We start from the raw sequence: 14,027 nt of genomic DNA, 5'->3' as shown, positions 1-14,027 counted from the left end.
TTCATTTGGAAAGGTTTAAATGAAGAAGGGATGTATTTTAGCTGACTAACTTGTTTTCTTGGTCACTAAGGTAAGCACTACAAGTTACTTTATCTTGTACAGGATTTTTACCTCAGGTTAGCTAACTCAATTTGAGACTTTGGCTAAGAAGGCACTCGAGAAGCTTCTGGCTTTGGTCACCTCAGGGAGGTCTGTCAGATCATGCAGCCATGAGGGAAGAGGTGATCTGGCATGTACCCTTTCCCCTTTCCTCCCCCTGTAAATGATCTGTCATTTGTGCTAGCCAGAATATGCCATGGGGTGGGTGTACTACTGTAGGGCAAGCACTGATGGTGGCCACGTGTGTGCCCAGGAAGTGATGACGTTCACATGCTAAAACGTTTCTCTGTTGCATTCATACTGGCTCTGTTCTGCAAAGCTGGATGTCACAAAACTCATTAAGCCTGAAATTAGAAGTTGCAAGTATTATCATTAAATATCAGAGATGATACAATCTACATTTTGCCTCAGATGCAGAGCATGCCTTTTTTTGGCATGAACCAGGACTGTGTGGAGTCAGTATACATATAAATGGTGCTTATTATTTATGCAAGTAATTACATTCTCTTAGTCAAAATAGAAGTTTATAAAAAGCTGAGAGTCACTGGGGAAATGCTGACACAGAACCACCATCTGCTCAGTACCTGCATTCTGAAAGGAAAGAATTACAGAGTTGGGAAATATTCTACAGCATGATGAAATAATTTATTTTAACTTCGTTGGCTAACTAGAAGTTCAAGATGATTCAGAGGAAAACCAGCTAATAACACAGACACAAATTCATGTCTCCTTATTTCAAGTGAGAAACATTTCCATTTGTACTGCTCCATGAATATACTTCACACAGCTTTTTCAGATACAGAATCTTCCCACAAATAGGCAGTGAAATAAACTACAGGGACACAATTAATTCAAAAGAGTTTTTTAAAATCTTTTAATGTCAGTTTGTAACATTAGTGAATTTGAGGGTTTATTTGTTCCAGATTTGTTCCTGTTGTTTGGACTCTCATGTATTTCTGTGTTAACTGGTTTATGAAGCTGCCAAGTTTCAGCCTGGCTCTGCACATAGACCAGTTCTTCATCCATTTAGTAGGTTTTAGGTTTTATCCCCTTGGTTTATTCTTTTACTCCTCAGAATCTCTGTTTTACTTTCTTGCTGCCAAAAAATCTCTGTGGTGTAGCTATATCCCAGTGATACAAAGAGCTGGTTTATGGCACCTCTGTATCAACCAATGAATGCAGTTTACCTACCCAATTGCTACCTGGCATTCTTTAATTTTCCAATACAGAGTGCTGTCTAAATAACAAGTGTTGCTATCTCTGCATCTAACTCATTCAAGTGGCTCAGATAGTTGCCATAGTGCTGATCATAGTCTACATATGTAGAAATTAAATGAATAAAACTGCCTTCTGGCTGTGGGATCCATGCTGAGCTTCTCACCCTTCCTGTGTTGACTTTACAACAGGAAGGCAGCTGTCCATGTATTGCTCTTGCACTATGAAGTCAAAGTGCCTGTTGCAATGGCGTGAAGGATGAATAGGCACTCAGGAAACACTGAAATGTTGCAACACCCATACTGTCTTCACCCTGTGCTTGCAGCTGTAAGCCACAACTTGATCCTGCTTCAATGGAGAGACAGCCTTTACCTGCCAGCTCTTGAGGCTAATCTGTAAACATGGGCCATCCCCAGACCTGCACCACTCATGGTCCATACTACTTTAGTTGTAGCACACAGTCTGATTCTGCCCCATACCAACTAGCACTGTATGAGAGTGTGCAGCTCTTATTTATGGAGGAGCATGCCCCAGGAGCCACTGCCAGTGGGAAATGGGGACATGCCTGTCTGGACTGTCTCTAACACTCCCCCACAGTCCTCCATCAGGTCCCTAGAGGCTTTGCACCACCATCACACCCACTTGCACGAACAGCATGAATAGCACAGCACAGCCTCCTCCTTATTTCAGCACTTCAGGAAAAAAAAGTCAAAACAAAAACCCAGTTAAAAATAATGATTATGCCTGAGGGTCACAATTTGTGCAGTACTGCTTCGTGCTACTTGGCCTCACATCCCAGAGACCCTCTCTTTTATCTACTGGCAGAGTCATAACTCTTGTTTTAAGATGAGTGGTGGCTGAGAGACAATATCCACAATACACATCTACTGCCAGTAAAGCTGCAGAACCCACAGAGTCAGGGTGGTGATAACTTGGGCATATGGGGAAACATTCCACATTACAGGGATCCACTGCTCAAGCAGCGGTGCAGAGCACAAACCCCTCTATTTACTGTAACGGAGCCTAAAGATGTACAGGGTACATCTCACCCTGTTCCTCTGGCACGTTTTGCTGTTGCTGCTTTCTTAGGATTTGCTGGTTTTCTCCATGACCTGGCACTGTGCTAGCCCATGCTAGACAGAACCAGGAACAAAGGTTAAATCCCAGGGGGCTGAATCCAACAAAGCAGGACCCAAAATATTTTTCCCAGACATCTTGTCTAAATCCAGTGAGCCACAAAGACATGGTAATGCCAGATAAGAGAGTTCAATTGTATTCACAGGCCTCTGCAGATGGAAGGTTTGTGCTTTTTTCCTCCTATGGGAAATGCTGTGAAGGTGCACAGCCTCTGCAGCCCAACTACAAAATCAGAAAGAGAGGCTACAGTAATAATTCCTCTTTTCAAAGAGACACTAGCAAAACAACTTTTTAAGTACAGCAAGTTTAAATAACCATTTAGAGAGATAACAAAATAAGTTAAAGACAAATGAAAGGGTTTAGCCTGCAGGGGTACCAAAAGAGATAATGAATTTTGCTTTTAAAAAAAAAATACATAAAAAAAGACTATTTTAACAAAATGTAATGGCAGAAAATGATAAGCCTAAATTGTTAACATAGCTTCTTAGTAAGGTCAAATGCATAATACACAGTACCTTAACCTCTTCCAGCAATTTTTAAACATCACGCGGCTTAAATAGACTACTTCTGAATTCAGTGGTATTTCTTCCAAGAGCTCTGAATGCAAATCAAGAGGTAATAGTAGAAGAAAATTAAAAGATGTGCTATTCTCATTTCTCTTTTTTTTTCATGCTGATAATAAGGAAAGCAGCACAGAGAGTCAGATGGCAAAGCGAACCTCTAACTTGAATAGCTTTTCTTTTACCGTTAATCTGAAATGCATTACACCCTGCCTTTTCAAATAATCATCATGTTCTTTACTGTGGCCTGCATTAAAGTTTAGCAGGCACAAGCAGCAGCTGTCACCAGAGGTCAAAGTATTAGCAATCAAAGGAAATAATGACCAGATTAAAAAAAGTTATCATTAAAGTTACTAAACCAGAAACTTTTACATCAGCTTGAGGACAAACAGACAGTGGAGTTCTATCACCAAGGCTGGTGCTCAGGGAACCCCTGCCTCATCAAACATCTTCCCACAGCAGTGTCATGGAGCTGGCCAGCCTCGGTCAAGCTGACAGCACACCAAGCCTCGGTGGCCAAAGGGTACCCTCTCCCCTCCACCTCAGGAGCGGGCACAGCTGCCTGACAACAGTTCTTGCAGGGTAGGAACTCCTTCACATGTCTAGTGGCTTGTATCTGACGTCCAGCATCTTACTGTGGTGAAAGGCTGTGGTCAGGGTGCCACAGGAGCACCTGGGGTACACCCTCTGCACATTCACCAGCCCAGCATCCAACAACATCTAATACTGGTTCTTACTTCACCTGCCCCATGCACTGCTTTAGCAACAATGTACAGCTCTCACACAGCATCTAACTAAGAAAACTACTGGCAAATCCACAAAGGAAAGTAATCCAACCATGATCTTGGGGGGTTATGACTCAAGCGATAGGGGGATTACTGTAAAAAGGAAATTTTCATAATTAAAAGGGCAAAAGGGACCATGTATAGCTACAAAAATCACCATTTACATCTAACTGCTGAAGGCTGCTTCACAAAGGATTAATTTTTAATAGGCTTGGCACTCGAAGGTAGTTTCTGAATTAAAAATAATGCCATAAAATCACATAAAAATGCATAAAGAATGCATAATTACTGATGTAAATTAGAATCCTTTTCTTGGAAACTCCACGAAATAAAAATGTGAGATACAGGGAGGTGTACTGGTAAGAGACTGACCTTTATTTCCTGGCCCTAATCCATTTGGGTCAGGAAACAAAGCAATGTCTTTGTCATATGGCAGGGGTCAGCCAGTCATGTTTAATTTTTTTCTCTCCTTTTGCTTTCAAATGCAAATAAAGCACATCACCAATGAAAATAAGGATTGTAAATGAACACCTCAATTAAAGGAAATTTACATAAAGATATGTAGGATAGAAGTGACAGTAGATGCTCCAACATCCTAACGGACAATAATGCATTTCTTAATCAACTTCTGTCAATAATCATAAGCTTTCTGCTCTCCATGGTTTCCTCATTATAACACCTCCTCTTGTGTTTTTAAATAGTTCTTTCTTCAGATGCTGTCCGAGCCACCAAGCGAATCCGCTGGCTGGATGTGCCGGCGCTTTGTGGTTTGTCACAGGTGTACATTATTTCTGCGCAGGACTACTGTCGGCAGCATTGTGGATGTTCCCAGATAACAGAGAGCCAGCGTTGCCTCGGGTTTTCTTTAGATGTCCTCATTCTCTGTAGGACTGACCCTTGAGGGCTGCGCTACTGGCAGGTTGCTGCCTGGTGTCTGTTTGAAATTTAACGTTTCCTTCCATTTGTAATTCCTGCCCTAATGTTTTTCCTGTTCCAATTGTCTGGCATGTAACTCCTTTGTGATGCTCCTGATCAGTTAGTGCTGTTGCCAGAAACTCCTTAAGAGGTTTGTACAGATATGTTTTTTTCCCCTTCCTGCCACAACTAGTCATTAACAGTGTGCTAGCATTTGGTGGGGGATGATCACCTTTTTATTTTTTTGGGGAACACAGGCAAAGGGACTGAGATGATACAGCTAAATAGATTATCTGGAATAAGGGCTCTTCTGAGGCAGCCTGATATCACAGACATTTCCTTGGCTTACTGTGTCTCTAAATCCAAAGAGAAAAAGATGTGATCTTCAATAGGAAGATTTATTTCTAATTGATGTACTCTGGATTAAACAAGCAGCCAAAAAAAAAAAAAATACAAGTAAGCTACTAATACTATAGTATATCATTAAAAGGAGACAATTTTGGTTGTTGTTGCTCAGTTCAAACAGATTCACCTGTCAATAGTGGCCAAAGTTTTCAGTAAGCCAGTATCTGTCTTTGTTTTCCAACAAAGGTACATATACTAAATAGATACTAAAAGAAAATAGCACACAATGCTTTAAACCAGCTGCTGAGTGTCTGGTGTTGTCAGCTTCCCTTGGCGAGACTCAGAGGTGGAATTGTGCCTGCTTTTCCCCAGACTCTCTACAACTGAGCAACCTATTGACAACAAAAAAAATGATGAGGGAAATGAAGGAATTGTTGCTTCAGTGGAGCTCGAAGCAGCCTGGATTAGAAAATACAAACGGGCACAGCAACAATAAATGCAGAGCAGCTTTAAAACAAAGAAAAAAGGGTTAAGGCATAGTACATTTTAGAGAAAAATGCACCAGAATTAGAAAAACAATTAAAGCCTATTGGACCACAAAATTTAATATAAGAAAGAGAATTATATGTGTGTGTGTCTGTGTGTGTATATATATATATATATATGCATAATTAAAAGTATGTGATGAAATGGTAACTGAGCAAAGTACTAGTGAGTGGATTGCAGCTGAGTATAATTATCAGCTAAAATTGTTATGCTGGTAAAAGGTGAGAAAACCATTCTTGTCAAGCAATCAAGAAATGTATTTCTTGTTAATGTTTTGCTGTTTCACTGCTACCTCACTGTTGATTGTATTGACTTTTTTTTTTCCTGAGGACTTATATGTGCTTTTATAGTGCACACATGCCTGATCAAAGGACATACAGCGTGCAAGCGGTAGCCTGCCAGTTCAGAAAACCACTATGCATAAAGCAGGTATTTGATCCACATTTAAAACACCAGTTCCACACAAGCTTTCTCAGCCAGAGAAATGCCTCTATTTTATCAAGTTTGTATTTAATAATTCAGTGCCTAATAATTTTATCATTAATTCGTCATTTTTGCTTGGAATATATTTATAACCTGATGCTAAATATGCAGTATAAACACTTTCATAAAGTCCTTATTTTTCCAGTACCAAAAAAAGACACCACAACAACAAACCCAAAAAACACCCCCACAAACAAACAAAAAACCCCAAACCAAAACAGAACTAAAAAAAAACCCAAACAAACCCAAAACAAACAGATGAGAACAGCAGAAAAAAAAACCCACAAGTTATGTGGGTCTAAGAGTGGTATGATGGTTACTTTGGGCTCTGTCTTTTTTCATTGCCTATGAAAGCCAAGAATCAGCCATTACCCATGGCACACAAAAGACTGGGCTGCTGAAGGAAGCTGGAATCACAGCCCTGGCTGCACGGGCACAGGGGCTGCATGTAGCAACATCTTGTGTTTGTGGGTGCTTGCTTTGCATGTCATTTACAGCAGGAAAGGCAGAATTGTTTCTAAGCCAAACCTACAGGCAATTCCTTTGATTTTTGCCCTTGCCATCCCTCAGAAAGACTGAATGCCTCTCATTTTGGCTAACAGTACCATACAAGTCTCTCTTAGTCACGAAACCAAATCTGCTATTTGTTTAGGGGTGTGACTGCAGAAGTGATTGCAGCATATCTGGATATGCCAGCATGAATTTCAGTCTGGGCAGTACAAGCAAAAAAAACAACACAGAGAGGGGTTTTGGGCAAGCCACTCAGGCACCTCTTTTCCAGGTCACAAACCTGATGGTACATATGGCATAAAATAAATGCTACCATATTGTCACTGCTACTGTTGCTCAAACTATTTAGTTTAACGTAGTGTATGCTATGGCTACATCTTCTACAGCAATGTGTGTACAACTTTCTGTCCTACTATATACCAGGGATGCCCCCCACAATGCTTTCTGGTTGATTTTTTTACACTAGGAACAGAGATAAGCCAAATTAGCCAGAGAAGCAGACGTGCTCCAAGAAAACATCAAGTACTAAGCCTGAGATGAACTCTGAGCCAGTCCTGAAGGAGAACTGAAAATATGGAGCAGGTGTCCTCCAAATTATCCCTGTCTAGAGTTTCACGTACAGTTTAAGCTGGCTACTGCTAAAAAAGCACTTCCATGTTCTGTCCTTCAGCTGCTTCTATCAGACCCTGCTCCTCTCCTGCCTTTGCACTGGCACGAGTCATTATGCAACTGTCTGATGACCTGCATTCACATCTTAAAGAAAACCGATCGCCTTTCTCTGCAGTAGCTTCTCCACCACAGCTCATTTCACCCCGAAGTAAAAACTCTGCCTGTAGAAGGCAGGGAGGGTAGCACAGCAGCAAGAACCGTGCTTGCTGGGCCAGGATAGGGTGTGACTGCTGCTTTTGGCAGGCAGGGTGATTTAAACCACCTGGGTGTGCACGTGAAACTGTATTTTCCATGTTGAAACGTGGTGAGACATCGCTGCACACCCAGCACAGCAATTATATGTAAAGAGACAATTCATATGAATCTTTTCAACTCTGAGTTAAAAGTTGCTAGAGCTGCCTTTATCTTTTGCCAGTTGTTGTGGGTTTACTATAACCTTTGTTAGCTTTTCTTCAAATAAATTGAAGAAGATTGAGATTAGGGCTGAGCTCTCTAGAGCTAACTTTAAAAGAGTTTCTCTGTTTGAATTTGCTGCCTCAAAAAAACAGGGGAAAAAAAAACCCTGCTGCCATGTCTTGGCTGCTTGTTTTATACGGTCTATGGCCACCAAAGGAACTCTGATTAGTCTGGTTTCCAATCTTTTCTAGCTGAATTTTCAGGTTTCATGACCAAAAAGGACTTGAAAAGATCCACAGACTCACTAGTCAGAGGGCAGAGAGAATATAACCCCCAAAAGTCCACAGTTAAAAACCTTGTTGTAATAATTTCAGTTCCAGGATAATGTACTACTGAGGTTGGACCATCCTCATGCAGGCTCCTTTGCTTTCACTCTCTGGTCCTATAACAGCGTATGTGCAATGGTGTGTTTTAAACAGTGGCATGTTAACACAGTGTTTGATGTGGATGCTGCACTCCTACTCTTGGAGTAGGAAGTATTAACCACGCTCTCCTTTCTCATGCACTACTGGAATAGCTTATTTCTGCTTGCAGCCAGGGCCTAAAGTCAGGCATGATAAATCCCAGCTCTGCAGATATACAGCCCTGGATGAAATGGCTAGACCAAGTGCTCTAGGCAAGAGACATCTGAAGCCAAATGTTCTACTCTCTGAAGCAAATGCCTATGAATCAAGTGATTTAACATTTAAATAGATTTTAAAATAATTTGACTAATTGGCAATTGACTCAGTCAGGAAGGATAAACACGTCAGTCATTGCATTTAAGACACTGAGTATGTGGCACTTCTCTTCCTCCAGAGCATGAGCTTCATGTGATTTGCATGTTATCTGGCTTTCTTTTACAACATGGCACCTTTCCTCGACTTTGTGTAAAGATTTCTTCAGACTCACCTGCAGATCACTTCATAACAAAGCAGAAGCACTCTCAGATCAGACAGAAAATGCCCAAAAGTGCTGTATCCAGGGGAAGCCAAAGCACATCCCTTCGCTGCTTGTCTGGGTAATGCCGAACCTGTGTGGTGGGTGGAAGTGGGTCATCAGTGCCTGCTTTTTGACTTTCTCAACATCTTCACACATTTGTTGCACTCAGTTTTAAAGTTCTTGATGAACTTTGCTCCAGTTAGTTATTATGCTTCAGTCTTATGCCCAGCAATGTACGCTTGGGCTCTGTTTTAATTGTTGATCTTCCTTGTGCCAAAATAACGCACTTTGGGGAAAGGCCTCTGCTGCTTGTGAAATAACTGCATTTGATTAACCTGTAGTGCATTCTTCCATGATTCACCTTGATACCATACATCTTCGTAATGTACAATTAGTCTGTGTGATTCAGCGTGGCGCCGCACGCCTCTCTGTGGTTCGTTGTGCTGCACGGCTGACTTACACACAGCAGGTATACACAAATACCACAGCCCAATGTGAGAGGTAGCAAGGAGGGGAGTCTCGAACGAATGCAAACCCACAGCATATGGACACCAGCAGACTGTACAGCAGTGACGGGCACTGCATCTTGCACGATACCGGCACAGAAACATGTGCTGTCACAGCCACGCGACGTGTTTGTCTCAGCAGAAGACTGTTTGCCCCTGAGTCTTCTGAGTCACTTCCTTCAACAGCTTATTTTCAAATTACAGAAACTTCTCTGCAGCAGCAGAGTGCCCTCATGTCATGGAAGTCTTTGGATAAGGAAGGGACTGTGTGGTTTCAGAAAGCGGAGGTGGGCTGTGTTGTAGTCCTGACCTGGTGTGACAATCCTGGAGGCAGCCAAGGCACAGACATGGGATGAGGGGGTCGTATTTGTCAGTCACATTCTCTGTCTTCCACATTCCCGTGGGAGGAGGACTAGCTATAGTGGCACACTCCTCTCCCCTCCTACTTCTGCGAACCTCCAGCTTCTCACACCTACACTAGTTTGGCTATTCCAGATGACTCCCAGCACTTAGATGCTGCTGCTGCTAGTGCTAACACTCCAGGTGACATGGGAACAGTGAATCCTATTTCTTTGAAGATTACCATCATCTGGTCACTTTAGTAGGAATTCTAGATTAACTTAGCTATATTGCCTGTCACTGCAGCAGCAACCCTGGGAGGAACTTGTCCTTCCAGAGCTGCAACCGTGGCAGCATACCACGGTGCCAGGACATCCTCCATTTGCAACTCCAGGGCCATGCATGTGAACGGAAAACACCCAAGCTCAGTCCAGAAGGACCTTCCCAATTTGGCACGCTTAACCGACAAGCACTTTGCCTCAGTGGAAGGCCATCTTCTCTAGCCAGCCTAAGTCACCCATGGCTTCACGCCAGCCCCACCACGGCTGCTGGAGCTGCGAGCACGGAGTGCGCAGGCCGCCAGGGGCCGGGAGCCCAGCTCCTCAGAGAGCCGGGACGGGGAGGCGAGCACGCTGCCTGGCGCACCCCCGGCCCGTGTGGCAACGCTGCCGCGGGCCCCACGTCTCACCGTCCCACGGGCCGGCAGCCCGGCCGCAGCACCTCGCCCCCTACCGGCGGGGCGGCCTGGCTGTCCGCTCCCTTGAGGCGGCGGCGGCCTCGCCTCGCCTCCCCCGCGGGGCTCGGCGCAGAGCGCGGGGTGGCGCCGCGGTGAGGCGGTGCGGGGGCGGCGGCTCCTGCTCTCCGGCACCAACCGGAAGCGCAGGGGACGGAGCGGGAGACGCGGTCGCGCCGGTTCCAGCCTCCCTCGGCGGCTCCGGGATCGGCGCTGCTCGAGTCCCGCCAGCCCGGAGTCACTCGGGGAAGGTGAGGAGGGCGAGGTGCCCCCTGCTACGCCTGGGGCGGGGGTCAGCGCCGCGGTCGTTGGCAGTTTCGCAGCGTGGAGGGAGGTGGCGGGCAGCAAGCAAGGCGCAGCGCGTCCGGAGAGCGGGGCCGGGCAGTGGGTGTCCCCACTGGGTTTGACGTTTCTTACCCGCTGAAGCAACTTTGAAGCTAGTGGAGGGGAGGCGCTCGGGCCGCCTCGGCGCACGGCCTGACCTTGCGTGGCCTCGGGGGCAGCCGCCGGCCGGTCCCGCGGCACTGGCTGACCACCCTCCCAGTCCTCGGGAGTCAGCGGCTCCCACGCGCGTCCGCGCACCGCGTCAGGGATCCCGCGGGTGCCGCCGGCAGAGGGGCCGTGGCTCGCAGGTCAGGGCGCGAAGTGTCCGCGAAGGGGCACCCAGGAAGGCGAGGAGTGCTGGCTGTGCGAGACGGCCCCACGCGGTAACGGTGCCATCAGCTGTAGTCTTGCGTGGGGGGCCGGCTGTGGGACGTAGGCAGCCGGCGTCCACTATCCTCGCCACCCCTCCACTCCTCAGCCCGTGTTTCAGACACGCTCGCTATATGTGCACCTGCTATGTTTTTCTGCTGGTTTTGAGCCTAAAATCCCTCAGGTTGGAATTGGAGGTGTTGCTTTCCTTCCTCTCCATTTTCTTCTTTCCCTGCTATTGTTTTCAGTGAACTGGTACTCTTTTTTAGGCTATCTTTGCTCAAGTTAGTTTCTTGCTACCAGTATGCCTCCTCTTTTTTTCAGCATGCGTGTGTGAGCCATCCATTACCCCTCTATCCGTTATGCTTTGCTGCGACTTTTAGTGGCAGAGCATTCAGGAAAAGCCATGGATCATTACTTTTTCTGAACTCCAGCAGCAGGAACAATTTGAAAGCACTAGATGAGCTGGGTCACCGCCTGAAAATGTCATAGCTTTCTGCTAGAAGCATGTGGTTTGATGTTTTCAGGACTTCTGCCCTGAGATTTGAAGTCCTCAGAAGCCTACTCGTTTTATCTATCAATAATGTGCTTTGCATAGTGGCGGCATTGTGTGAATAATGCTAACCCAGGAGAACCCATCTGACTTAGGGAGAAGACAGAAACACGGACAAAACCAAGGCCCGGATCTTGCCGTCATGTGTGTGCAAAGATCCGGTGGCTCTTGGGGCCAGGGTGCAGGTTTAGCTGCCCCTGCTGTTGTTCGGGTTGTTGCATGTGTATTCTTGGCAGGCACCGCTGACAAGGTGTAATGTAAGCAAAATAAGCAGTTTAGGGTTCCTTTAAGATAAAATGATTTCTATTTAAAGCAAAGCCTTTAAACCCTTCGGTCTCTTCCTTTAACACCAGCCAGCGTTGAAAATAGTTTCTTTTCCTGAATTACTCCAAGTGTTTAGGCTGAGTTGAGATCTTTTTCCGTAGCGCTGATGCTTATATAAATTCAAATAAAATTAGAAATGTTATTAATGGAAGTTATGCAGAATTCTTAGGTACTGACAAAGGACAGGCTCAAATGTTGTTGCTTCTGTAACTAAGGTAGGCAGGCCTCCAATCTCACCATCTGCGGGGCTGCTGCTCAATCTGATTAAGGAAGTTTGAGAGTTGTAGGAGTTATTTGCTTTATTTTGACTTACTGGGAGATTAGAAGGTTAGAATGTATTTAATTTGGAATTGTGCTTGGAGTTTGTTTGCATCTTATCTATTAGGAGTGAATGATAAGATTAAAGGATCTTTAAAACTTCTTTCTGCAGTGTCTCTTGCAGCTTGGGATCTCTGTAACTCCTTTTCATTTTTCTGTTTATACAAGGCAGTAGTTAACTGTTCTTCGGTGTTTGAGTTTTGGTGGGGTTTTTTTGATGGATTCTTTTTGGTTGGTTGGTTTGAGATGTTTTTTCTTTTTTTTTTCCTTTTTTTTTTCTTGTTTGTTTTTTGTGTGCATGTGTTTGTTTGTTTTAAAGGCTAAATAAATATGCTCCTGCAAAAATCCAGGTTGAAACGCTCAAGGACTGTTGAATACAAAGGATGATTCGGATCTAAAAATGGATGGTCCTGAAAGCAAATGGGCTGTTTTCCCAAATAAGGAAACTTGGCACATTCTGCTGTGTATTTTAAGATAGCACAAGTGTAGTGTGCTACTACTTTATTGGCAATATGTTGGCAGAATGCCTTGCTGAAATAAGCACTGAATCCTGCTTTGTGGAACTGCATGGTGTAGTGGGGGCAGCAAGCTCTGTAGTTAGTCTCTTTGATAAATTACAAAGGGTTTTCCTGAAGTAATCAAATATTGAATCAGTGTCAGGTGCATGTGCAAGCCAAAGGATGCAATTAGCAGTTCTGCAGCCACGCATTGAACAAAATATGAGTTGCAGTGTCTGTGCAATTTGTATTAAATTCTTTCCCGTCTCTTGTGAGTCCCTCAGTGGAAGCTCTACATGCTCCAGGAGTAGTACCTGAATGACGGATAATAGGGTCTTCTGTCTTGTACACGGAATAGAGTTGAGCATGGCAGCATTTCTCCTGCAGCACAGGGTGGTTTGGGGGAGCTGGCAGGTGCAAGCCAACGTGTTGAATTCTTCCAGTGTTGCTATGCTAGGATGCAGGGCAGGGCAAACTGCAGGCGGGAGGATTTGCAACACATCTGCCTGGGTGCTTGGGCGTTTCCTAACCCTGGGGAGATCTAGGAGGAGCAGCGTGTGTGGGAGCTCAGCAGGGTCCTAGGAGGGCAACGTCATGCAGATTACTCCCCTGAAGTGCTGTGTAATGAGAACAGGTCAGGATGGCTGATGGCTTCCTATGTGGAGCAGTTATTACTGTACTGAACCAAGGTTGTGGCTTTAACAGATTGTGGCAAATTGACTCTGCATAACACAGTTCTGACATGCTAAATAATAATATTAAATAATGATAAATAATAACAAGTTAAATACTGCAAGATGCAGCTTGCACCTGGGATTTTTTGTGTGTGTGAAAGGAAGAACTTCTTAGAATATGCTTAAATAAGTTACTATGAGGAAAAAAATAATGTCAGGGGAAAAGATGAAGTACTTGTTGCAAGATTACAAGCTCATGTTAACTACTAGAACTAACACAAAAAGGAGAAAATGACTTTTTTTTTTTTTCCCCTAGAAAAATCCCATGCAGATAATTGAAATAACTGGCGATCAAATTAGTTCTCGAAATGCCTGCCATTCAGTGCTTCTAGACTGTCACATTTCATCAACCACAAGCACCAAAGTCAGTCAGTGTTAGCATTCCCCGCTGCTGCGTGACAGCAGTGATTAAATAGTGGACGTTGCGCTAGTGGAGGAGGACGCTGCAAATGCCAACCCTTCCATGTGCTGCGCGGTCTGCCGTCATGCCCCCAGCCCCAGGCCTGGAGGCTGTCACAGGGCACTTGTTCTCCTGGCTGAAGAAGCGTGAGGTGTTGCAGTGACACGCTTGCAAATGTAGGACCACGGAGTTTAATGAAATACTGGATTTATTTTTTTCCCCCCTTATCTAATGGTGTAATCTCAGATTGTTAAGTATCTTTTAAAACAGGATGACAAGTTAATAACCG

The 14,027-nt window shown here is 44.6% G+C and overlaps 1 protein-coding gene across 2 annotated transcripts in view; it reads left to right on the top strand.

The window, feature by feature from the left end:
- Positions 1–10,304: 10,304 nt before the first annotated feature.
- MAP3K20 (mitogen-activated protein kinase kinase kinase 20) overlaps positions 10,305–14,027 on the top strand; it is a 106,098-nt gene continuing 102,375 nt past the window's right edge. The window contains exon 1 of one of the 2 annotated variants that reach the window (XM_064162549.1): positions 10,305–10,470. The gene's annotated coding sequence lies outside the window, so the exon portion shown is untranslated. The remainder of the gene's footprint in view (positions 10,471–14,027) is intronic. The other variant, XM_064162538.1, reaches the window with a different exon arrangement.

Source organism: Pogoniulus pusillus, chromosome 2, assembly GCF_015220805.1.
Source record: "Pogoniulus pusillus isolate bPogPus1 chromosome 2, bPogPus1.pri, whole genome shotgun sequence".
NCBI lineage: Eukaryota > Metazoa > Chordata > Aves > Piciformes > Lybiidae > Pogoniulus > Pogoniulus pusillus.
This window is presented reverse-complemented; position numbering and strand designations above follow the sequence as displayed.